The sequence below is a fragment of the Toxorhynchites rutilus genome, chromosome 3 (assembly GCF_029784135.1).
Source record: "Toxorhynchites rutilus septentrionalis strain SRP chromosome 3, ASM2978413v1, whole genome shotgun sequence".
Lineage (NCBI taxonomy): Eukaryota > Metazoa > Arthropoda > Insecta > Diptera > Culicidae > Toxorhynchites > Toxorhynchites rutilus.
Genome location: NC_073746.1, coordinates 76,205,283 through 76,232,674, shown reverse-complemented (window position 1 = coordinate 76,232,674; position 27,392 = coordinate 76,205,283). Strand labels below are relative to the sequence as shown.

At 36.7% G+C, this 27,392-nt stretch overlaps 1 protein-coding gene across 5 annotated transcripts in view; it reads left to right on the top strand.

Annotated features, from left to right (window-relative positions):
* The window catches only part of LOC129774943 (sodium- and chloride-dependent GABA transporter ine), a 108,879-nt gene that overhangs the window by 22,334 nt on the left and 59,153 nt on the right, over positions 1 to 27,392 (top strand). The window lies entirely within an intron of this gene.

Here is a 27,392-nt window from a genome sequence, read left to right as displayed (position 1 = left end):
AGTCACAAACGAAATAGATAGCGAATTGTGAAATTGGCCGTCCTTCGGCCTAGTCTTATCAATAAACAACCGACAGCACGAGATATTTGGGCCTTTCAAGTTCGATTTCTTATCACTTGAAGGTGCGGCACTTTTCGTGAATTTCCGAAATGCTTTACATATGTGGCACATAATGCCAACAGAAATTGATTTCAGCTATTTTTTAATTTTTCTTGTTCGTTTGAAGCATTTGTAACTCAATGGAGTAGAGGCTGGGAACTGATGTTTTTTGTCTATTCATTGGATTGATTGTCATCTGGTTGTATAAATGATAATATTTCAAAGCAATTAGTAAATCGTTCAATCTCATCTGCGACAGATCGTAGGACAAATGATTGGGATGTGATCAATGCTATTTACAAACAACAACAGCAAACAAAGGCTTGCAGCGCAAAATGATATGGAAAAACAACATTATCTGGCAGTGGAACAGATTCGAACCGAATCGAGACGAGGTTGTTTTATATTTTTTCTGAATCATGCTTGCCCCGAACATTGTACTAAGCTGAAACTTATTCCAGACGGCTAGAATGGACATTTACTTATTAAAATGAATTAACTAAGTTGCAGATAATGCTGGATTTATTCAATTTAAATTCTCGAAGTGCGCTTACGTTCTCTTGCTGACGTTTGTTCCGTAATAAAAATTTACACGAGGCTGCAGGAAATCCACTTTTCAGAAACCATATGAATAAAAACAAAATTCAGCTTTACTTTACTTCAATCGAGCAGCCGAGCTAAGTAAGTTTTTACTACGTTTGATATGAATAAAAGTAACAACTAAGTATTTACTTTTCGAAAATGGATGTTTAGCTGGTTTCGTCTGAATAAAACAGCATTTATCAAGTATTTACTTCGTAATTATCAAGTGTGCTCATGGCCATACTTTGGATCTGAAAACACATTCATTCGTTTTGATGTCATATCCGATTTACGTTTAATGCTGCTTTCTTGTGCTTAAAGTTGAACAAGTTAAACAATCTGCATTGATGGAATTGAGTTTCATTTACTAGTTTAGGGGAGCGTCAAAAAATTGATTGATTTTCAGGCGGAATGAACAGGTTTTTTAAATTTAAATTATGAATGAAAAATAACATTTCCGTACCAAATTAACTTCTGTTTAAATGAAAAACACCTTTTTTGCAGGTGATGAAAATAATCTTGTACGAAAATTGTTTGTGAAGACAACTTTACACTAACGAGATTGAAACCCAAAATATGGTCCCTAATTGAAAGTCGCCACCAGACGTCGACAACACTATTCCTTTGTCATCGCGACAAAATGAACTTAGTAAAGTTAAAATGAACTTAGTAAAGTAAATTTTTATTCATACGGATTCAAGTAAATACTAGGAAAGTTTACTTTACTTGGAAACGGGCAGAATAAGTAAATAGTTTTTTTTTATTCATACGACCTATTATGTCATTTAAGATTTAGTCAAATGTTCGAATTTCTTGCGACATGTTTAGGGTATGTTTGAAGATAGAAGTTCAAAAATTTGGGATTAAAATATTCTTTATTAAGGCGCTGGAGGTTATGCGTGTAAGTGCTCTCTAAAATTCGGTGCATCGTGAAAACATTTTTCCCAATTAGTTTATTTGTGATGCTCAAACGCTCAACCGTTAGGAGGAAATGTTTTTTAACCCTCCTGTACTCGCGTGCAAAATCGTAACACGTATAATCGTGCACGGTTTCACAGACCGAAAATTGAAGTTCTCTGTAATGTTGCCATCGTGCATTTTTCAGGCTTTAATGGCATTTATTTGAAGAAGAGGGTATTATTGAATGAAAAAACTCCAAAACATATGTTTTCTTTGTCTTTATTATGTTTTAATTGTCATCTAATTCAGCCTCATCAAAATAGAGTAATTTTTGATACTCCAACACAAATAACGAAATTCGGATTTTTCACCGTTATTAATTAAAAGTAAGCAACTGAATATAATTCATGAAAGTATAAAGAGCTATAAAATAACATAAAAACGTATTAATCGATTGTAATTTCATTGGAGTAAGAATCAGAACATATAGTTTTTATAGTTTACTGTTTAGAATTCTTCCACAAGTGAAATTCTTTCACAAGTGTGTATATGTATGCCCTTTATATTTAGCGAATAACTATACGAAAGTCAAACATTTATATTTTGCTTTTGAACGTGAATCTAGCGACGAATAGTTAATATATGGATCCGTTCAATCCTGTTACAAAAGGGACTGAAATCAAATAAAAATAGTCCGGTAATGATCTTATGCATGATATTTAATAAATATTCCACGCCACTAACATTAATTTAAACATTTCATTCAACAATATTCTAGAATATGAAAAAAGGCACTTGTCCAAAAAAGTTACTCCTATACTCGCGTCGGTGTGTCGGACCGAATGTGTTAAAAAAGTGACACACGTCCCATTTGCACCAACACATGCGATACGCTAAACGATGACGAACGACGAATAACGAAGCTAGATAGAATCTTAAAGTCGTAGTGTTGATATTTTCTGAGAAATGAACGAATTATTGATTTCTCGGTCTGACAGACTAATGCGCGAGTATAGGAGTGTTAAAAGAACTGGTCAAACAAACTAATAACAAAAAAAAGAAGAACACAAAGGCGTTGAATTACTATACAAGACTGGAGATGGGCGAGCGCTCACGAGCCGCTCATTTAAGCTGGTTCCTCAGAACGAGCGTATGATTCACGGTTCTTCACAAATAAACCACGGTTCAAAAAAGTCTCGGCTCAAAGAAGAGCCGCGCTTCAAAGGAGTCTCAGCTTAAAAGCAAGGCTCTGACCCGATCACTGAAATGAATAAGACCTTTTCAGAAACACGTAGATGTACTGCATATAGATGTCGCGAGTTCCCAATACTTATCTGATATGAACAAAGGGTTATCCTCCTTGAGCCAAAAGGGTATTCGAAAGGTTTTCTCTGGTTGTGTAATTATCCGTTCATTGTCATCGTAACCGTTTTCACACCGACATACATTGTTGTCTACAAGATTCATTATGTAGAGCTTTACATCCAGCGAGTAGAGGCGAGTAGAGGCATACATTGGTTGGCAAAATAAAGTGCACACTCATTTTTTTTTTTCATTTCTTTCATTATTCTGGTTTGGCAACGCAAATGGAACGAAGATGAATTGGGCCGGTGGCTTCACTCGATTATCCCTAAGGTTAGCCTCAAACCATGGTTCAAAAGTCTGGACTTGAGTCGGGACTTTATTCGCACCTTCTCCCGACTCATGTCCAATCACTGTTCGTTAGACGCGCTACTCTTTCGTTTCAATCTGGCCGGCAGCAATATCTGCGTTTGTGGCCGAGGTTACCACGACATCGAACACGTTGTTTGGTCATGTGAGATGTATCTTGTTGCCAGATCGAATTTAGAGAACTCCCTTCGGGCTAGAGGAAGGCAGCCCAATGTGCCGGTGAGAGATGTGTTGGCTCGTTGGTTAGACCTTGATTACATGTCCCAAAAATATGTTTTCCTTAAATCTATCGATGTTCGTGTGTGATTATCCTTATATCCTTATACCCTCCATTTCTTCCTTTGTGAGTAATTGGTCCGCTTGCTATAAACAGGAGAATGAAATGTAAATTCACAACAGATGTACGAATAGATTTAAGAATTGAGTGTGTGTGATTATCAACATTGTAATAATTTCCTTATACCCCATCCTTTTCCTGAGAAAAATATGTCACCCTTCTAATCTCGAGTTCACCGCGAGTAATCGGTTTCCCACATTACTAACCATAGATTTAAGAAAATTTTTCATATATATAGTTTTAAAAATATATTTAAGATTTCGGCTCCTTTAAACTTATGTAACTGAGAGCCTGTAAAAATAAACGAATTTATAAAAAAAAAATTATTCTGGTTAAAATAAAAAGGAAATGTCAGTGTTCCTTTGGAACACAGACTGTTTTTTTATTTCTATAAGAAACAAAATATTTTTCTCAGTGCAACATGTATGAAACATAAGAAGAACACAATAGATAAGATTTTAAGAATGATTTCGATGTATTTACTTTGTATTATTTGTATTACAGGAAAACCTGTTTTTGTGCGGTTGCTTTTTGTGCGATTTCTCATTTGTGTGACTGTTTAGGTGCGATATTATTATTTGTGCGATTAGTTTGTGTGATTCAAGACTCGATGTCATAATAAAATCGCACATAAAAAGTCGCACAAACGAGGAATCACGCGGAAAGGGACCGCACAAAAACAGGTTTGCCTGTACATTGTATGATTACTGTATTTTACTTTTTACTATTTGAGCTGATTTACCGTTTCGTCTCAAATTCTGAACACTCAAAGAACACTTAAGCTTTGATGGCCATTCAAATGTGTCTCATTACTCAAAATGGTACTGTTTCGCGAAACTGATTTGATTTTTGGATACAATAGAGCCTTTTTTCATTTGATTACAATAAAATTGTTTTACAAATACATATTCATGGTAAAAAGCTTAAAATATGTTCAATTACATTTGTCTGAAATTCCAAGCACCATTTTTGTCACTGACTCAAATTCCGAACACACTGTCTCAAATTCCAAACACTATTTAAATACTAATTTTAATGAAGACTTATGATCATTTGTTCATCCATTGATTGTAGAATATTACCTTTTCTAGCACTTAACATGAAAACAGCTAACAAAATACACTCGACAATAAAAAAAATAGAGGAACAGAGTGCGAAGTAGGAAATTTTATGTGATTTTTGACATTTCGTGAAAAATCAGCGCATATCGATGGGATGCACATAATTTTGAAGCTTTTACTTTCAGGTATTAGAATATTGTACGTACATATTTTTATCTTGGTGTGTGTAGGTGTAGTGGGCATAATATCGGGAAGAAATACAAAAACGATTTTTCTCTGTATTTTCAAACATTTTCAGGACTAACCAATTTTTTTGCTAACCAACTCAATAGCAAATACAATTAACCTTATGAACCAGCTTTTATTTGGTTCCAAGAATGTTCCTGTAGGACCTTCCCATACGGAGATATTTCAGTTTGAATGATAAATTACCTCCTCGTCTTTGATGATGAATTATTCAATAAACAATCATCGCACCACAAATCGGAAGGCAGTTTAAAAACTTCAATTTGACGAAAAAAAATATATTTTTTTTGCTTCGATTTCAAAAAAGTGCCAAAACAAGATTTTTACAGTGTCTTGCAAAATCCACTGTAATTCTGTAAATATCGCAATAAGTTCTAATGTTTGCAGGCAAATTTTTAGCCTAGTGCATTCCCTAAACATCTGTGAACTGTCTTTTCTAGCCGATTTTTCGAAGTTTGGAGTAAATTGAGGAGCATTTAATCGCAAATCGTACCAGAAGTATAAAATCCTACGCGACTCTCAGAACAAGCGGCTCGTAACTTTCGTTTTCATGCGCTGGTAGGTACGAGGAGTGCAAGAAGTGATGATACTCACACGTATACATACACATTTCCACAAATACACGCACTCCTCACCCACAGACTCATAAAGAAGAATGTTACGAATCGCTCGTTCCGAGAGTCGCGTAGGATTTTGTACTTCTGGTACGATTTGCGATTAAATGCTCCTCGAATTTACTCCAAACTTTGAAAAATCGGCTGGAAAGAACGGCTGAACGTATCAATATGAAACGTTCACAGATATTTAGGGAATACACTAGGCTAAAAATTTGCCTGCAAACCTTAGAAACATTACTGAGATATTTGCAGAATTACGGTGGATTTTATAAAGCACTATAAAAATCCTGTTTTTGGCACTTTTTTGAAATCGAAGCAAAAAATTTAAATATTTTTTTGTTGAAAATATGTACATAAAACATTCTAATGCCTGAAAGTTGTAGCTTAAAAATGATGTACATCCCATCGATATATGTCGATTTTTCACAAAGTTACAACATGTCAAAAATCACTTAAAATTTCCGACTATGCGCTCTGTTCCTCTATTTTTTTGTCTACTTCACTTCACTGTCGAACGTCTTAATTACACAACCTGAATGAACGAATGAATATTTTCTCTGTCACCGCTATTTCATATTAGCATGCTTTTGTGTGAGAGAGGGATACAGTGAGAGTGTCTTTTCTATCCGTCACCTGACAATCATAAGGAGTGTGCAGACTTTTAAATTGAACTGTTAACACAGATATTTTCGAAAACATTGTTTTTGTTTTGTTAATACTTGCAATGTTTTTGTCATACTTGTAATGTTCAAATACGATACTGAAACAAGAATTAATTTTAAAAAATGAAACAATTTACTAAATCATTTTTTTATTATTTTAAAAAACTGTCCATGAGACATCACAATCCTACAACTCCCCGCCCCCCTCATCTACGTCACAAATGGTCACGATTTACCTAACCCCCTCTCTCCCTTATACGCATGATATACTTTATGGGTGCCTCTCTAAAAGGAAATCCAATGGCGTCAAATCGCGCGGACGAGATAACCAATCGACAAATCCATTTCTCGAAATAACACGTTCACCAAACTTACTTTTCAATAAATCTATTGTAACGTGCGCTTTGTGGCAAGTAGCACCATCTTGTTGAAACAACATATCACCGATGACAAGATCTTCCAATTATGATCCAAAATAGTCTTCCAATATGTCGCGATAGCGCTCTCCATCAACGGTAATATTCATATTCATAAGAATTGAAGCTTTCTAATCGCTCTACAATTTGTTCTTTGACACCCAACTTCTACCTATTTTAATTTCGCTGCAATATCAATATAAACAATTCCTGGTAAAAATTCAAGCAAAATCTTCAAAAATCTCGATTTTTACCCCACTGTACATATAGAAGCCACTTAAATTTCATCTTAACTTTAAAAGATAACATTTTTTCTTGAAATAAGTCATATATGAAAAATAAAAAAAAAATTTAAATTGTATATAATCGAGTCCAAAACTGTATATAATCGAACCAGTATTTAATCGAGTCCGACCTGTATTACGATTGTTCTCATCGACGAAGAAATACGATCCAATCACTCCCCCGGCATGAAAACCATACCAAACAGTATTTTTTAAAGGATGCAATGGTGCTTTTTTCACGTACATCTGGATTTGCATCTGACCAATAACGTATATTTTTCTTGCTCACAAAGCCATTTAGCCAGAAATGAGCCTCATCGCTGAAGATGATTTTGTGATGAAAATCATGATTTTCTTCAAGATTCGTCAGAGCCCAATCGAAGAAGTATCGGCGTTTCAAGTGGCCATAGTTTTTGAGTCAATTTGATTTTGCAAAAATGTAGCCCAGGATCTTTTCGCAAAGTGCGCCACAATGAGGTTTGGGATATCCCCAGTTCTTGAGAACGCCGGGCAATTGACTGATTTGGGTCATTTCGGATCTCAGATGTTTTAGCTAAAAACCCAATTTTTGGGATTTTTGGATACGCTGAGTTCGTTTTTCAACTCTGTTTCTCCAAAAAAACAAAAAAGGGGAGGGGCAAGGGGGCAAAATTCGAAATTTTTGTTTTTATCGTGTTTGGTATCAAAACGTATGTTTTCGGAAACGCAGAGTTCATTTTTCAACTCGGTTTCACCAAAAAGGGGGGGGGGAAGAGGGGCAACGGGGCAAAGTTCAAAATTTTCGGTTTTTATAGTGTTTGGTATCAAAATGCATGTTTTCGGATACGCAGAGTTAATTTTTCAACTCGGTTTCACCAAAAAACCAACAAAAAAAAAGAGGAAAAAAATTGATTTTTCGAGCCATCGGTTAACTTTGAAACTCAAAAACGAAAAAAACGTCTCTCGGGTTCCGACATTATAATGCGAAAAATCCTCAGCTTTTCCGAAAAAATATGAAAAAATATAGCGACCTTGGTCCCGAGACTAGAAAAACAGTAAAAAACGAATAGAATCAATGATAACGAAAACAGCTTTCGAATTTTCTTCAGGTGTAGTAGGTGACCAGGTGATTGGCTTTAATTTGATATGTCGATCATCTGAATCGGTTTAGTAGTTCAAAAGTTATGAATGTTTGAAAAAAGTCATTTTTGGAAAAAAGAGGAAAAAGTTGATTTTTCGGACAACCCTTGTGAGGCCCAAACTACAGACGAGAATCATCCGGCACATCAGAGCACTTGTTTGCTGCGCAGGTTTACATGTCTTACCTCGAGGTTGGTCCGTGATCGAAAGAGGCCTGTGCAACAACCTGTCAGATCTTCTCGCCACTATGAAGTGTTGCCAGTATCGATAACGAAAGCCACATTATGGTGGTGCTGATTTCCCAAGTGAGCTACTCTTATCGAGGGGCATATTTAGCTCACTCACAACCCTAAAATGGAAATGATCACCCTATGAAAAAATTAAACAAACACGGGTCAATGTTTTGCGATAAAGAACAAAACTACCACTTTTCACGAACATCTGAGAACCACTATATCGGTTTGGCATGGAATGGCTGATTCGGGGTTAATATCTAAAAGGGGGGGATTTCGGGTGAAAAACTCAAGTGCTGAGTGATAAAAGACACTTGAGGAACACTTTCATTAAAAAAAATTGCGGGGAAATGCGGGGCAAGTTTTATAAGTCCATCCGAAGCAAAATTAAACTTCCAAAATAGTACTTTCTTTTTTTGAAACGAATTTTGAAACTGACAACAAATTTAAATTCTCCGTTAAAAATGCTTCAAGAAACATAATGAGCCAAAAAAAGGTCATTTAAAAAATTCACCAAAACACATGTTAGAAAAACTCTCGCGAAATAGTGGCACCGGCGAGCATCTGAAACTGGTATCTTATCGCGTTGCCAGAGCAATGATGCGAGCGCGGAATGAGGTGAAACACGTGATCCTAGATGCCTTGAACATCTTAGAATAAGGGACTGTAGGATTTTTGTATTTTATTGCAACTTCATTTTTTGGGTTTTGGCCGCCTAAATTTTCTCAGAGACCACTGTGTGCCGGCTGGGACGATTCTTACGGTCCGAATTGGAGCGATCTTAGCCTTCCTATACTTGCCTGTAGGTCTGACAGACCGGGATTGAATGAGGTGGCTGAATTGAATGGCTATTAAATCTGAATGAAGTTAAAGAAAACAAATTTTTTTGTGTTTTTTTTTTCATTCAATCATACTTTTTCTTTGAATAAATACCAATAACGATTAAAAATACACAATAGCAATATTACAAAGACGCGCACAGTCTGTGAGTACACGAGTTACCATTTTTCGCGCGAGCATACTGCCGTTCTACGCATAGTTGTCCCATGTTACTTTTTGACAATTTTCACTTTTCTTCATAAAACGACGCTCGGTGGGAACAAAATACCCTCAATTTGCATGTATATTTGCAGAGCGGATTTCCACAGGTACATATATTTTGAAGTCTGTGTTGGGGAAACCGTAAATCGGGCCAATCAAAACTTGGCAGTTGGAGCGTTTAAATAACGCTTGACATTTCACGGTTATTCAATAGTTCATCTCATAAAAAATAATATTTTATTTATTGTGATAGACGCGTAGAAATATTTCCTATCAATTGATGCAAACATCTTTCCGATCTGTTAAGAAATGTTCGTGTTATAAGCATTCGAAGTACGGGTAGGGTTAACACACAAATCAGCAGAACAAATGTATGGGAAAAAAGGAAGTTCTTCCAGTTTTTCATGAATTTAACCCGTTTAGAGATTAGCGAATTGTAATGTATAGCATATCGAACAAATCTTAGAGAATTTCCGATTCGATTGGTATGCAAATCATGAGAATTCGTTCACATTGAAAATAGTTATTAACGTTAACTTTATTTCATAAAAACGTGACCTGTTTTCTGATTTGGCACCCTTCCTGAAAGACGTAGTTCTACGTCAAAATGGACTTTTTTCGGATGGTGATAAAAAAACAAAGACAGATAATTGAGTTTGATAAATTTCCCTTGGAAGGTACAGGGTCTTTCAGATTTAACGCTAACGCAAAAAAAAATCATCGAACATCGCATTCCCCACTTCGGGACGATAATATTCGGCTGCTCGTTCAGTTTGATCGGATGGTTTTCAATGTCAAGATGTACAATTTACAAGAACGTGTATTTTAAGTGAAATCGTATTACTCGAACAACCGAAGCCTTAATGAAACTTTGTCCTCTTATAGTAAGAATTTCAATATTTCTCGTCGTAAATGGCCCAAAAAAAAGTGTGATCTTACGTCTTGTGAATAAGTTCGAGGAAACCGGTATTGTTCTCGATAACAAGGCTGGCAAATGTGGCGCCAAACGAACCGAGCGCACGCCCCAGAAAATCGAGTAGTTGCAGCGAAGCGTCCGCGCCAATCCCCGCACCAGTCTCACTCGTTTAGCTCAGGAGATCGAGGTGTGCTCTTCCACCACGTACCGAATGTTGACGAAAGACATCGAAATGTTCCTCTATAGAATCCAGATGCTCCAAACTCTTTCCCCTCTCAACAAAGAGAAACGGTTCGCATTCGCAACGGCCTTCGGCGCGTATCTCACCCAAAAGCGCGGGAACCTGCTGAACATATGGCGATTACTTCCTCTAGGGGTACACTCTGTCTAACTTCTATAAGACCAGGTGATGATCTTGCTGCTTTGTGTCATTGTGAACAAACAATGCTTCAATTTATATTCTAGTGTGTAGGTATTGGTGATTACCATACACTGCATGATTTTCATATGTTTTTTCATATGTGTGTGTGCAAGCGCTGAGCGTAAACGAATGTTTTCGTATTTTCAACTGTCAAGTTTCTATAAGACCAGTTACATTTTCCGTTGTTTTAGTTGTTTTGATCAATTAAATCGGGAAAATGCCGAAGGGAAAAGTCCTCACGGAGAGAGAAGAGAGACAAATCGATACATTTCACCAAGGAATTGTTGGTATCAGAGAAATTTCTCGTCGGATTGGACGATCCAATCAAGTAGGACACAATTATTTGGCGAATCCTCAAGGACACGGTAAGAAAAAGAGAGCTCCACGTAAATCGAAGCTCTCTGACCTTGATAAGCGGGAAATAGCTAGAACAGGTTCGAATACCTCACAATCGCATTTGCAAATAAAGCAATATTTCAACTACTTCACTGCTCGGGTGACAATTCGTCAAATTTTGGTAAAAAATCCTCACATAAAGAGGGCTTAAAAGGTTAAAACTCCTCATCTTACAATATCTCACCTCGGAAGACGTCTGAGTTTTGCCAAAGCTCACATGAACCGACAGTGGGACATGGTATATTGTGACAAAAATTGTTTTCAAAAGAATACGTTTTGCTATAAAACATAACGAAAAGTTCTACGATGTATAGGTTGTCTTCACTGACGTTCCAGCAAGTAAACTAAGCAATGGATTAAGAACCAAAAACCTAATTTTTTGGACTGACCGGCTCGCTCTCCAGACTTGAATCCTGTTGAATAACTTAGGGGGGATCCTTGTACGCAGAATCTACACTGAGGGAAAACGGTACATCACGATTGAAGAACTCAAGGTCGCAATTTCAGAAAAATGGAAAAATATCGAGAAATCCGTTCAGCAGAATTTGGTAAATAGTATTCCAACACGAATTTTCATGGTTATTAGTCGAAATGGCAAGGTTACCAATTATTGACATGTAAATCAGCCTATCGTTTTGAATGTTTCATTGATATTACTTATGAATTGAATGAATTGAAGGGGTCTTATAGAAACTGGACAGCTGAAATTATCATATTTGAGCACAATAAATAAACAAACAACTCTTTTGAACGGAATTGACGTTAAATATACTTTATTCTAAGCAGTCTACAATGTATGAATGTATCTTGTTGAAATTCTAACTGTTTGTGTTGCAACGAAATAGAATCAGGGTGGGCTTATAGAAGTTGGACAGAGTGTACGTGAAAGACCGTTGCTATGTTAATAAGCCACAAAATTTGGAGGAACTTAAAGAAGAAATAACTCGGATTTTCAACAGCATCGAAGTCGTAATGTTAGAGTTGTGCATGCAGAATTCTGTTCACCGTTTAAAACTCGTTATCGAAAAAATGGGTGCCTGATTTTCGTTTTTTAAAAATAAAAATCGGTTCACTTTTGTAGAAGTTTTTTAAAATTTGTTGCGTGAGCGTATAATTTGAAAGAACCTGTATTAGCTTACTTGCAAAAAAATTCTACGCCCTTGCGAGCGGCCTTCCGTCAGTTAACCGGAACTCTGGGTGGTTCGGATAGTTGAGCATCTTCGAATTTTTCAGGTATTGGTGTTGGAAGATTCCCCAGACGAGATGTATTCATTTCATTGGTTTAATGATAAGTAGATTGTGATGTGAATGTGAAAGTTCGAATGTGAAAGGCATGCCTCAATCTACACTTCCAGTATTGAACCGATCGTAGTCGCATATTGCTGGGAAAATCTGAAAATAACTACTTGAAACTGCATACGGCGATTAAACACCCGAGTCTCATATAAACTAACCGACGATGCTTGATACAAGGACTGGCGCAGATAAACTTTCGAAGACAAGGACTTACTGAAGAACGAAACTGTGTCACTAATTAGCAATAAAACAACAAATCTCTCTGAAGTTGACCTGTGAAAACAAACGCTTACATAAACCAATAAACAATCGCAACACAGGTCTTATCAGTATGATTGATAATAAGAATAAACGTAAGAAGCGCTCGCTCTCTCATCTCGTGGCCGCCTTAAAAATATCGCCAAGGCACATGTTTGTTTCCCGATAGAACGTGATTTTCGAGTCATCGGAACATCGCTTCAAATGGATCCACCACTTTGTTTACCGCCTATTTTAACACCATTGTTTACAAACATATCAGAAACTGAGCCGATCGAAAATTTGTAAGCATCATCAGAGACGTAGTGGTTTACTCCGAGAGCACGATGAATAAGCGAGGGAAGCATTTGACCCGGAACGACAAAAAACACATTCTACTTGTACACTGGCTAGCCAACCACTTGTTTGACATAATATGCCTCCCGTTGTCATTTCTCTCCATACTAACCTGCTAAACGGTGAAACAAACATGTGAATGGACGAATAGTTGGTGTCGCGTCATGTATCGCTGCCGCTGTTTGTCTTAGTTTGTAGTAACTGTCGACGGAAAAAAGTAAACGTGAGGAGATTTATCTCACTTAATAATGATATCTTTATCTTTGTGTAGATATAATGCTTCATGAAACTTTGGAGTCCGGATATTAAGGAAGAATATCGTGCGAATTACAAATTGTTATCCACGGCAATTGCAACACACTGCTAGCGATATCAATCTTTGCGTGTACAGTTCACCCGTTATCCAATACGTGTTTCATTCGGCTCTTATTACTCATCTAGACCTATGAATGCAGAAAAAAAACTCTTGCCACCCACATATCACAGATAGTAAATTTGCTTTCTGTCTCTTGTGATCGGCTCTATGAACGTTTTCGGTCCCTGCGAAACAGAGACTCGCGTGCGTCCGTTTAAAGACCATTGATAGATATGTATTTTTATCTGCCTTTCACATTCGATTTTTGCATTCGAAATAATGTAGGATGACCCACCTCATACAATGATTTTAACAGGACGATATTATCTTATAAATAATATTAATTTTTCAATAAATAAAGAGACCAGTCTCAGAAGGAGAAATTGAAACCATCTGAGACTGATGCAGACGTAAGTTTCTTTTTAAGTCCCGAACGCGGAAAAGTATTTTTTGTGAAAAATTGCGTTCAAATGAGAAATAAATTTCTGCCAATTTAGAATCGATTGGATTTTTGTCCACTCTAGGTAAGGTAAATGATGTTGGTTTGTCCAGTCGAAAATATAATATTGGTAATTATTTTTTTAATGCTCTTGTTCAGCGTACCTGTGTCAAATCAGGTATTCAAATGTTTCAAAACAAATAAATAAAATTGTCTTTTTCATGATTTACAGTAGTTTTATGGGATATGTTTAAGGATTCACATGTTTTAAAGGCTTATAAAATCCAACCTCTATTTGTGTCACTGCGCCCTTCATTTGAACTAACTTTTAGTCCACCACCAGATGATTATTCGGTGCGTATTCAGACCTTTTTTGGATTATATCACTTACAAATATTTTAAACATCATGCTTGTACACCATTTGTATCAGATTTATGTATCTAAATCATGTATTTATGCATCTCGTTGACCTCAATTCTGATCATGGTTTGTCCGATTCACTGATGTTGGTTTGTCCACATGATTACATCGCGATTGCAAGTGATCTTATTTTTCAAGGCAACCAAAATAAGGATTTTTCCAGCAAAACCTGTATATTCCGTTAGCTACCAGTGTCCCAATACTTCAGTAGATTGTTCCGTTTCTTCCTGCGTGAAGAGGTATGTAAAATGTTATATAAAATGCGTGTAAAGTGCAAAATAATGCAAAGTGTGCTCTGGGGGGAAGACCATTTTCGACGGGGTAAAAGCGCCATGCGTCGTGATATTGAATGATTTTCATATCATTTCATATGAACACCTTCGTTTTACATATCTCATCCATTCAACAAGAAGAAGCAAATGTTACTGCTAAAAACATAAAATACATAAATGGTATACAAAAAGAACGAAAGACGACTTTGACGAAACCTAAAGGATCAAAGACATCAGGGTCATTCAGACTTCACGTGAACATATTTTTTTTAGAGATTTTAGACACACGTGAACAATCGTCCTTATAGATTCCGAAAATTTTATAATTTTTTCACGAATATTTTCTAAACTCTGCACGTAAAATATGGATGACCTTTACAGAAATTTTTGTGTAGTTCATGAACTTTAAAACATACAGTATCATAGACAACACTGTTCCTGTTATCTCTACTAGACTAAACTGTTTGAAAATAGTATTGGTTCATCTTACGTCGACAGGGTCCTTCTTACCCCGCCAGCAAAATAAAAAGTATTTTTTTATCATTTCAAAAATGAATGAAAAAAAGCCAAAAAAATGATAAAATCAACAGCTATACATTTTTTAGTAGTATATCATTATATAATCAATGATATGCGGCACTACAAACAGAAAAAATCCCAGATAACCTTTAACTAAAAATTGGTTCTCTCAGGGGGGCGGTCTTACCCCCTGAGAGTGACCAGATGGCTACTCGGTTATGGAATCATTGAAAACAGTTTGTTTACAATTTTTTTTCCTCAAAATCCTGTGAAAAAAAATTAGGCTTTTCTTAGATTGAGAAAAAAGAAGTGAATTCTGTACCAAAGTTAAGCAAACTTTAAAAAAAGAGTTGAAAATGACCAACATCGCCATCTGTGCAGTGCTAAAACGCTTCATGGAACGTTTGTCTGTTTTCGAAAGGTTCAATCAAAGCATAGAAGCGGTACAGTGGACCAGAAACTGCGTCAGAGCGTCATGGAGGCTTTTAGCACCTTTGTCGCCCAGAGCGATTCGGTCGAGTTTCTTGCGGGGCCCAAATTCAACTGTCGGTGCGCTAGAGAAATAAACGGGCAACGATAATAATGAATTCGGGTTCGATTTAGGACTATTTTTCTGTTGAATCCGAATGAAATCAACCGACTTCTGATTAGAAAACTTATAAAAATAAGTTTTCAGTCAATTATGCAGTGTTGGAAATGATAATAAAAATGAAATTTAACCGAACGTACTTGCTTTATGTACTTTATTCAATCGCGATGAATAACTACAATTTTATTGGAGAATATGGAATATTCTGTTCAATCGATTGCGAAGATTCTGTGAATATATCATACTGAGAACATATGTCACATTTGTGGGAAAATAATCGTCATAATTATATCACATTTGGCAACTTCGATTTTGACGTAGAACTACGTCTTTCATCAAGGGTGCCAAATCAGGAAACAGGTCACGTTTTTATGAAATAACGTTAACGTTAATAACTATTTTTGTCGCGAACGGATTTTGGCGATTTACATACTAAACGAATCGAAAATTCCCTAAGATTTGTTTAATATGCTATACATTAGAATCCCTTGGTTTGTAAATGGTTAAAATTCATGAAAACTTTAAGCGTTTCTATTTTCCCATACATTTGTTCAGTCCATTTGTGTGCTTTCCCGAACAGAGCTGTCAATAACGAGCAACTTATCGACGAGCAACGGAGGGGAAATCATAGGATATAAAGTCACCGTGAACAAAGGAAAAGAAGAAGAATGAAGGGGAATACTTGCCTAGAGTATAAACATTGGATTTCGCTGAGGCAAACTTTCATTCGGCATCGGACTGTTGAGCAATCCAGTTCACTTTGCTTGGTTTATGTTGTACGAACGATGCCTGGAGGTGCAATTCCACTGAGGCAATACTAAATAACATGTAACATGATATTTGATACTTGCAAGTGTTGTTATTGTTGTTGTTTCCTCGCGGTGCCAAAGATATATTGATATAATCGACTGTAACCGAGTCTATGTCAATTGCGAAAAAGGCCACCGGAATAGCGTTCGAGGTAAATTTTCAATGCATTGACATGAAATAAATTGCTACATACGATCAGCTAGTGTATTGATCTGCGAAGGCAAGAATGAATCATCAGTCAATTATCGTCAACTGATTCTACAATGAAAAAAAACATTTCAGAGATTGTTCTACTAAGCAGTTGTTTCTAAAATTTCACAGAATTAAAGAATAATATCCGAAGGTTTAAACAAGGAATTTTTATAATATAACAGCGTAGTTTTACGTCAACAGTGCGGTCGTATATTGAACACAACCTCTTATAATTTTTTCAATTCGTTTTTGTTTTCATCGTTCTCTGCAATTGGTAGTCAAAAATCTAAAAGAAGAAGCAAGTTGCATGTTTTTTTCTGAGAATGAGAATAATAATTGCGCAACGCGGAGAAGCCCCTCTTTATTCCAAAAACAGTGTTTATTATGTATATTTTTTAGGCACACATGTGTTTTTTTTATCCCTAAAATGTTCACCGGACGGCGTAATAGTAAATCTGAAAGCGAGGAAATTATTAACGACGAAATAGTGCGAAGTTTCGAGTATTATCTCATCGAGTTCCGATCAGGATATTGAGGAACTATACGCAAGTGAAGACCTGGACAATATGTTAGAAGAACTTACTATATACGACATAAAGATATTGATTTTTCAACAGTACATTTAAAATGTGATTTTTTCGCAAATAAATATGTTCTACTATTCAAGTTTGATACCCATATTGATGAAATGAAAAAAAAGTCCCATTTTGTGATGGCGGTCATTTTGGATTTACATATTTCATAAATAACTGTGTTCTACTAGTCAAGCCCTTCCATTTGATACCCATATTGATAGGGTTTTGATAAAATATGTAGTCCGCCATTTTGTTGCGGCCGCCATCTTGGATTTTCGAGATCATAGAATACGCAGTTTTATAACGACAACAGAGATACAGGCGTACAGGAAGGAGGTTAAATTTCTGTTGATGTGGGACAACCCTGCAGATACAAACATATTTACAGTAGGTAATGCTAAATATTTTTATGTTTTTGATTTTTTGATTATTCTACATAACCCATATTTACATTTAAGTGCCCATTCTCTCAAATTTCGTTTGAAAATCCTATTCAAATTGAACGAGAAAAGTGTCACCCACATCTGAGTGACGGGGCCTCCCAGGAAATACACCCGTCACCCAGATCTGGGTGACGGGGCGTTCAAAGTGTTAAAGTGAATTTAAGACTTTCGCACGTGGATGTGGCCAACAAACTCAATGTTGTTCGCAGTTATAATATATATAAAGTGACCAGATGGTCAGAGGTCTAACGCGGGACACAAATAACAAAACGTTATGTATATACGTTATGTGAACATAAACCATAGTTTAGCGAGTCTGAACTTATATGTATTATTTCTTTCTAAGTACTAAGTACTCAGTTGTGATTTTTCGGTGGTTTAGATTTTGTTTACGCCTGAAAATCACTCGTTCAATCAGAACATTTACGCCTGGCAAGCACGATTCGAATTCTCCAATTTTCTTTGAAAAAAAAATTACGAGTATTACCGAATTTCCATTTCGAAATTCGAAATTTTTCTAAAATCTTACGTTTATTAAGCCTACAACAAAAATGATTCAAGGCTGTTGATTCGCAGTAACAGCACTGTCAAGCAACTTGATGATTTTTTCATACTGCAAGCTCCACCACACAGCGAAGGAGTTGGACATCCTGAGGCACTTTGTGTCCGCCAGATATAGCCGATCTGGTATTTACAACATCATCTCCCTGCTGCTCCTTAAGCCGGGAGATCGAAGCAACCGGCTAAATGGTGAAGGAGAATCTGACCAAACTGGACATTTTTATGCGGAAGCGTCAGACGAGACCGGCCATATCTGAGCAGCAAGCAGTCACCCAGAAGAAGTAGCTTGAGGTGCTGGTGAAAAACTTCTTTCCGGCGAAAGAAGTGAAAAACTTCTTTCCGTGCTTATAATGAAAGACGAGACGTACTTGATGCTAGAATTTAACGAATGGCAGGGGATCGGGTACTTTACGTTCCCCAGGTAAGCGATGACTTCAACTATATCATCCACATCAAGTTCTCGAAGAAGGTCCTTCTCTGACAGATGTGAAGCGAATGTCCAAGCCTCTCCTCTTTCGAGTCATATGGTGAACGGGGAGATATATATTACGAAGTGATAGCCGGAAGTTGCGAAGGTGATGTGGTCTTTATGCCGAACCTGGGATCAGCCCATTATGCCAAAAGATCACTGGAGGATGGATCGGCTGGAGATAAACATTGTCGCGAAGACCGCCAACCTTTTCAACATTTCCCAGCTGCAACTGTTAAAAACTTTTGAGCGAATGGCCAAAATGGAGAGACAGTCGACCACCAAAGCCACGAAAATGTAAAAGAACACGCCGACACACATCTTTTCATCGGCCATGGTTGAGGTTCCGGCCAACTTCCGTAAGACCGCCCAGCGCTTTATTCAGGATACTTCATCAAACAACCCGAAACTCCCTCTTCCTGTCGAGTGTACACTAGTTCTTTCGGTTTATTTAAAACGTTAGGCCCTGACCGAGCTAGGGGACCAAAGAAGATCTTTTCGTCTGACTCGCGTTGGTCCCTGCGGATCATTAAAAATTATAAAAATCTTTTTTTTTTTGCTGTCGCTTCCAGTTGACACTCTCTAAACAAAAAGCCCACTGTCGGTGCGATGAAACCAGCTCAACGTATTAGTGTTAGGATGCATTAGAAGCGCTCCTGAACAGTCTGCCAAATATTTTTTTTTTGTGGTTCATCCATTTAAGAAAGTCAACATGATCAAATTATGATGTTGAAATATTCTGATATCGCGGGACATTTTCGTGTCTTTTGCCAAATGCGGGACGTCTGGTTACTTTAAATATATATATATAAATATATATATATATATTATATATATATATATATATATATATATATATATATATATATATATATATATATATATATATATATATATATATATATACATATATATATATATATATATATATATATATATATATATATATATATATATATATATATATATATATATATATATATATATATATATATATATATATATATATATATATATATGGATTCAAGAACGTTTCTTCAAGTATCGGTAGGCTGTCCAAATAGTTCATGATTTAGAACGTAAGCCAAAAAAAATACTTATGAACCGACTAACTTCGTCCAACCCAAACATGTTTTTATATGAATATATTTGAACATTCACTTCACCTTTCTAACTAAGCGATCTTCCGTGGGTTTAATCCCAGAACTATTTAATGATTGAATAGTTCTGGGATTAAACGAATTAATTTTGCAGATTGAAGGCTCTATAATAATAAATGAAAAGAAATGGGCACTTGAGGATGCATAACTACTTTCGCAATAGCAAAGCAACGTAATACGAATTTAACACTTTGACGGCCATGAGTGCCGTACTGCACTCAAAAATTATTCCGCTGGGGCCATGAGTGCAGCTATGCACACACTAAATCTTCTAAAGTTTCAAACGTATGCGCTACTACACACGTTTTACGTTAAAACTAATGTATTTTTCGTTTTCTACTGACCTCAATACAAAGTAGGACACTCATAGTTTGGCATCACTGCTTGTATTATTCTACCAAATACATCACTGCCCGAAATGATCCGAAAAGTTTTTATGTATGGATTGTTTTAATAGAAGACATTTTACAAGTTTGAAATTTCCCCCCTCCTTTTCCTGAAGAAAATATGTCACCCTTCTAAACTCGAGTCGACCGCGAGTAATCGGTTTCCTATATTATTAACATTAGAATTAAGGAAAAATGTATATATACTAGTAACAATACAGTAAGGAGTTCGGCTCCTTTAAACCTATGTAACTGAGCCTGTAAAAATAAACGATTTAAATATATAACAAGTTTGAAATAATGTTATAAAAAATGTAATTTCGAAAAAATAAATTGTTTTATAATGATTTTCATCGATAATTTACTCGTTTATCTTGAGTTGGGCCGCGTGTGCGGTACTACACACGGGTAATTTTCACCCTTATATGCAGACGGGGGTGAAATTTCATGCTGGATGGGTTCCTGGCACCATCTAGTATAAGAATCAACCATTGGACCCTCCAGGTTTTTACGAACTTTTTGGCCAAAACATCATGGCCGTCACAGTTTTAAATTCCGCGAATTTCAATTGAACTAAAAACATTACTGTAGAACATAAAAGATTTATTTTGTACAGAATTCTTCCATTTTCCTTTAAAATTTTCCAACCTTTTCGCCTTAGCATATACGGGTAGAGACGAACACAACAAAATGAAACAGCTTAAATTGGATAAGCCGTTCTCGAGTTTTGAACTTATTTGGCGATTCATTTTCATTTATATAGATATGTATAGAAGTGCGTTATTCCACCTGAAAAACCATTGTCATTACATTGCATCTCTGTTCTCGAATAATTTTATAATCAATAACGATAATTTTACAATCAATAACCAATAGATTCGGTAATTTTTATGTTTACACCATAAATAATATTTGCCTTTATGTCGCTTTGAAATATTGCTCGACACAACTGGCAGTGTTGCGCCGATTTTACGACCTCCGAACTTCAGTTCAAAAATCGCTGCTAGATCTGAAAACGAAACATAAGATAAGCTTCAGCGATGAAGAACTGACAGCGATAAAGGAATTGGATGCTGCCCTCGAACCAGTTCTGGTCGCTGTTGAACTGCTATTGCGGAAGAAATACATCCTTTATGAAGCTGACGTCAAATTGTAATTCATGCTAGAACAGCTATCGGGGCAACCATCGGAAATTTCGAAGCAGTTGCTTGAGGCCCCGATTGGAAGAATTGCAGAAAGACGTTTCGTTTCGTAGATTTGTTCCCGTATATGAATAATCATTCTGCTCGTGGTCGTGACACAATTAATGATGACTTTGGCGTCTCCTATCAAACGTCACGGACTGCATTGATCAAGCAGGTATTCGAAATATTTCCTAACTTGATCATATTTGACGATGGTGATATTGATTTAGTAGCTGGACAACGGGAGGAAAAAAACTACTGGACGATGGGAACCCTGCAGAACAGTTGAGCATCAAGGAGCATCAAACTTGAACGACGATTGCAACAGTCAAGGGTATCAACGTCCAGCCCAAGCTCAACGTCTATAAACGGATTGATGAAAGCTCTTGGACAAAAGTTTTCGTACAGAGGGCATCAGAGGCAAAACATGACAATGGTATTCGATACTCTTCTACCCAACATAATTGAACTCTGAACGAGCGCTTTCCTTTCTTCTGGAAACTTTGTCAATGAGATCCGATCTACGACAAAATCATCATTTTCTATTCTATTACTTTAACCAGCGAAAAACTTACAAAATGTTTTTTTTTGTAAGCTAATCATTATAAATGAAAGCCGTTTCTTCAAGAAAATGGTTTATTTTAAAGTATGTTTTTACCGATAATCTACCGGTTTTACCGGAAATGAAATTTTCGTTACCGAATAACCGGTTACTGAAATTTTGGCACGGTAATGCAATCCCTAATTCAGACGTTGCAAAATTGAGTGTACAGTTCAAGTTTCTCTTAGAACGAAAATTGAAATCATTTCAGAAATGTTAATAGATAACAGAAATCAATCCCCTAGTATTTGGTATGGCCTCCCTTTGGCGTCCAACACCTGAAAGCATCGAGGCGAGATTTCTGGTCACTGTAGACGGAAGTGCCTCCCAGATCTCCGTAATCGTCGTTTTGAGTTCCGCTTCGTTCAATGGACTTGATTTCCCACCATATATACCCAATTGTGTTCAAGTTCGGTGATTTTAGAGGTGTTTTGAATTGATTGGGACATAATAGAGAAGACATTCCAACACCACGAAGTCAGTTTGCTTCGGGTCATTATTCTGTTGGATGTAGTAATCACGAGGGAGACCGAATTTTTGAACGGGAGACTACAGGTTACGTTTCAGGAAAATCAATTAAGCGATCTTGTCCATTGCTGAATCGATAGACACCATGGTGTTAGTTCCAGAAGCCGCCAATGTGCCAATGTGCCATAATCAAATGTTGAATCTGAAGCACCGATTCTGGATTCCTCCACGCCATCTGTCTTTCATTCGATTTAAAGATATTGGTTTTCGGATCATCTGTATAAAAGACCTTGTTTCAGAACTCCTTAGGTCTGTTTACATATGCCTTAGCAAACTATAATCGTTTTTTTTTTCATATTCTCCTTTGAGATGTAATACTTTTCACGCCAACACGACCTCTCAGATTGTTCCTGCATGCTGCTCTCCGGACAGTGTCTGCGCAGACGGGTCTTCCAATGATGCCGGCTACTACGGTAGTCAATTTAGGAATGTTTGTTTTAAGGTTCTTTCGCAATGTTCGAACAACTACCCGTTCATCATCAGAAGATAGGGAGATTTTCCATGTTTCCTTCGTATTTCCACTTGTTTATGATTTTCTTTACTGTAGAGTGGGTTCTTCCGACAGTAGCTGCTATTTCACGACAATTCATACTTACTATCATCGCACGTGTAACAATATCTATTTCTTTCTTCTAACTTGCCATTTTGATTAAAAAAATCAAACATCAATCAAAAACGAAAACTTACACTGCCCAAGCAATGGTTAAGTTTTGACACCAATCACTGATGAAAAGAAGTATACTATTTCGCAAAGAAATTTACTTACAAGACTAATTTGTTCGGAGAAATTTAAGGTGTACACTCAATTTTGCGATAGAATGTATATGAACAGGGAGTTTTTTTCACTAATGCTACTTGCTACCATTCCGGAATGGACTTGAATAAAAACCATTTATTGTACTGTGTTTTTCTTAAAATAGCTCAAAAATTATTTTTCAATGTACTCCAACGCAGTATCGTAAATAATCCTCAGTTTCAAAAAAATTAGTCTCCTATATTCACTTGCCATAACTAATATTTTATAAATAGTTTGCAACTCACTGGTCAAAAATATTTCACCCTCTCTATGTTTAGATTTCTTATAAATGGATGAAAAATTAACAGCAACTCCAGCAACATTATACCTCAACAACGCCAATAAATATTCGAAAGGTAGCTATCCGGTTTCTTGTTAAAAAAGCGACGGGTTTTCAAATCTTGTGAAAAAAATGGAATGTAATCCGTCAAAAATGCTAAGCTTCTCGATATAAGGTAAAATTAAAAAAAAAACCAAGTGTTTTCAACTTTTCAATTGTTCTACATGAATGCCAAAACACTGTGCATAATTTTAAATCTAATTTCCAATCAGATGTTCATTCGAATAAATGTGTTGAAAATAATGAGATTGTGGCGTTACAAAGCTAAACAGAAGAAGAAAGGAAAAATGGCTAGAAATGCTACTGTAATCCTTCGTGAAAGATGCGGTCGTGTCTCGGAAAAAAACCCTTTAATAAACTTTGCAGTTCATTCGTTCCTAATAAAAATTGAGCTCCGATCACTCAGGCCGACTTGTCAGTGTGCACGCTGTGAGGCAGATCTACGTGAATACTCGTGAGTAATGCTCGTGTTAAGGAAAACAGATAGTTCCATCCCGTCCGCTCTTTTTATTACTGTTCTATTTGTATTGTCGCAACTATTTGTATTTTATCCCAAAGAAATGCTGGATAAAACATTCGTCTAATAACGATCTGGTATAGTATGTGACCCAATCATTTTGAAACTATAAAAAAATTGCAAGATGATGATGGTCTGAAAATTGAAACAACCAACTTCTTATTTGGATCTGTACTTAATATTTTATATGCGAATTTGACTTTCGCCCCATTTGCTTCAAGATTAATGCCCACAAAATCGATTCATATACGAAAATTTCATCGCACTGAGTACGCATTGAATAAAATGTTTTTGTACAATACGCATAACGGATTACGGATAGATTACGACGATTCAGATAATCAGCATAACAAATTAAAGCCAATGAGCTAGTCTTCTTTAAAAAAATGCACATTTGAAAAAATCGTAATCGTTTTAGTAATTATTGATTGTATTTGATTTTACTGTTACCCCATACTGTTATATCATTTGTGTAAGCGAAACAAGAGACACATTGCAAATAAGCAAGCATTAAAGCTTTTCGCCTACTTAGCTAAATACGTTTATGCTCTCTTTTTTGACAAAGGACTATGTCTTTGATTTCTATATAGGGGGGTTACTCTACGAAAAATGTAACGATTCATTAAGAGTTTTCAAACGCATATTACTATAAATCGTTATTGCGAGATATGTTGTGTTGTATACCATTAGACAGGAAATGTATCCAACTTTTTTTTTTGCTTTTAACATGAACAGTGCAAAAAGTAAAACAAGTTAACAATTTGATGATTAAAATGGGTATGTTTTCGATTGCACTACCACTCAATTTCCTCCCCGACGCAACGAGCAATCTTTTTGCCTGAATTCGGGCGTTAGCTCACAATGTGAGTTGGTGCGTATAATGAATTATTCTCCATTTACCGATAATAAACATTTATCAGTTATTGTATTGTATGTTGCCAAATCAATTCGTGCGCAATTCACTTTTTTGTTGTGTATATTTTTCTATTAACAATTTATGTAATTGTGGTCCAAGATGTCATAATATCGAGCATGTTGTTTGGTTAAGGTTTGGTAAAAATGCAATTAATGAATTTAACTGGCTGTTGATTTAGACGATTGAAAGGGTATACCCACGCATATCAGCTTATGATAGCTTGAGTAGTCGTGATTCTAATATTATGCTTTCCATACATGTCTTCCTAAGAGACCCGCTTCCCTTCCTCTAAGGCACTTGCTCATTCTCCTTTCCTTTTCCTATTTATAAGCAGAACATAGCACAAAATGAGATCAATTCACTACAGCAGCTACACGAACTTTCCAAGAGAGCACTCATGGCCATAAAATACTTAATATACATCACCTGGCTATAGAGTTTTTACAACCCTCTACAAACAATGTTCCGGACAATGTGGCAACGAAGGAGAAAACGCTATTTTTATCTATAATATATTTCTGTATTCATAGATTTATTTGACTTAGGCTTATATTAGGCTGTCAAAAAAGTCCTGCGGTATTTCCGCGAGGTGTCGTTGTAAGCGCATAGTTCTAGTTGTATTCATTGTATCGAGTCATACTATAGCTTGTTGGAAAGGTATTTTTGCGCGCTATAATATAGTCCTTAACAGTGTTTAGTTTAGTTAAGTCGTTCGTGAGTTATAGTGTCGCAAATATGGAGCAAAATAAAGAGAAAATCCGACATATTTTACAGTACTACTATGACAAAGGCAAAAATGCATCTCAAGCTGCCAATAAAATTTGTGCAGTTTATGGACTCGATACAGTTTCCATTTCCACCGCACAACGATGGTTTCAACGTTTTCGTTCTGGTGTAGAGGTCGTCGAAGATGCGCCACGCTCCGGAAGGCCTGTCGTCGAAAATTACGACAAAATCGCTGAATTAGCCGAGAAAGACCGGCATAGTAGCAGCCGTAGCATCGGCCAAGAGCTGGGGATAAGTCATCAAACCGTTATTAACCATTTGAAGAAGCTTGGATTCACAAAGAAGCTCGATGTATGGGTGCCACACACGTTGACGCAAAAAAACACCTTTGGCCGTATCGACGCATGTGAATCGCTGCTGAATCGCAACAAAATCGACCCGTTTCTGAAACGGATGGTGACTGGCGATGAAAAGTGGGTCACTTACGACAACGTGAAGCGCAAACGGTCGTGGTCGAAGCCCGCTGAAGCGGCTCAGACGGTGGCCAAGTCCTCATTAACGGCCAGGAAGGTTCTGCTGTGTTTGGTGGGATTGTCAAGGAATAATCTATTATGAGCTGCTTCCCTATGGCCAAACGCTCAATTCGGACCTGTGCTGCCAACAACTGGACCGCTTGAAGGTAGCACTCATGAAGAAGAGGCCATCTTTGATAAACAGAGGCCGCTTTGTCTTCCATCAGGACCACGCCAGGCCACACACTTTTTTGGTGATGCGCCAGAAGCTCCGGGAGCTCGGATGAGAGGTTCTTTTGCATCCGCCGTATAGTCCGGACCTTGCACCAAGTGACTACCACCTGTTTTTGTCCATGGCGAACGAGCTAGGTAGTCAGAATTGAGCCACAAAAGAGGCCTGTGAAAATTGGCTATCCGAGTTTTTTGCCAATAAGGAAGCGAGCTTCTATAACAGGGGTATTATGAAGTTGGCAACTCGTTGGGAACAAGTCATCGAACAAAACGGCGCATATTTGACTTAAAACAGATGATTATAACTAATTTTATGAACAAATGAAAATTCAAAAAAAAATACCGCAGGACTTTTTTGACAGCCTAATATTTATGTAGATCTTAACTATCTAGACTTTCGTTCAAAAATGATAAACGATAAATGATACTTTTGTGTACATTTTTGAACAGAATGTGGTTCCGGATTCTAAACGTTATCTCATCTAACCCGGTTAAAAGATACAAGTTCAAACAGGAAATGGTTTTTTTCAGAGCTTCCATTTGATGTATCAAAAGAGATGTAATTACAGATTTTGAACAATGAAAAAACTCTATTCAAATGCAATTACTACACACAATCACAGTCCTTCGTCAAGATCCCGTCCGTGCCCCTAGGCCCAGACCCATCAACTTTCACTCTTAGAAAACACTTTCCATCTTCATTTCATAATGAGGTGTAATATTATCACGCATGTATGTAACAGCACCAGTGGATATGTGGATAGCTTGGTCGTGTAAAACAGCCTTACATTCTAGCCGACCAATGGTTAAATCCCCTTTGACATCGTTTGGGGTTTTTTTTTTGGATATAATCCCAAAAGAGATGATAAAAGAAAAAGAAGGGATGGCTGTTCCCATACATACAAACATTTTCAAATTTTTGAAACAGATACTTTTATTGGAGGTCTTCGTAGCCACAT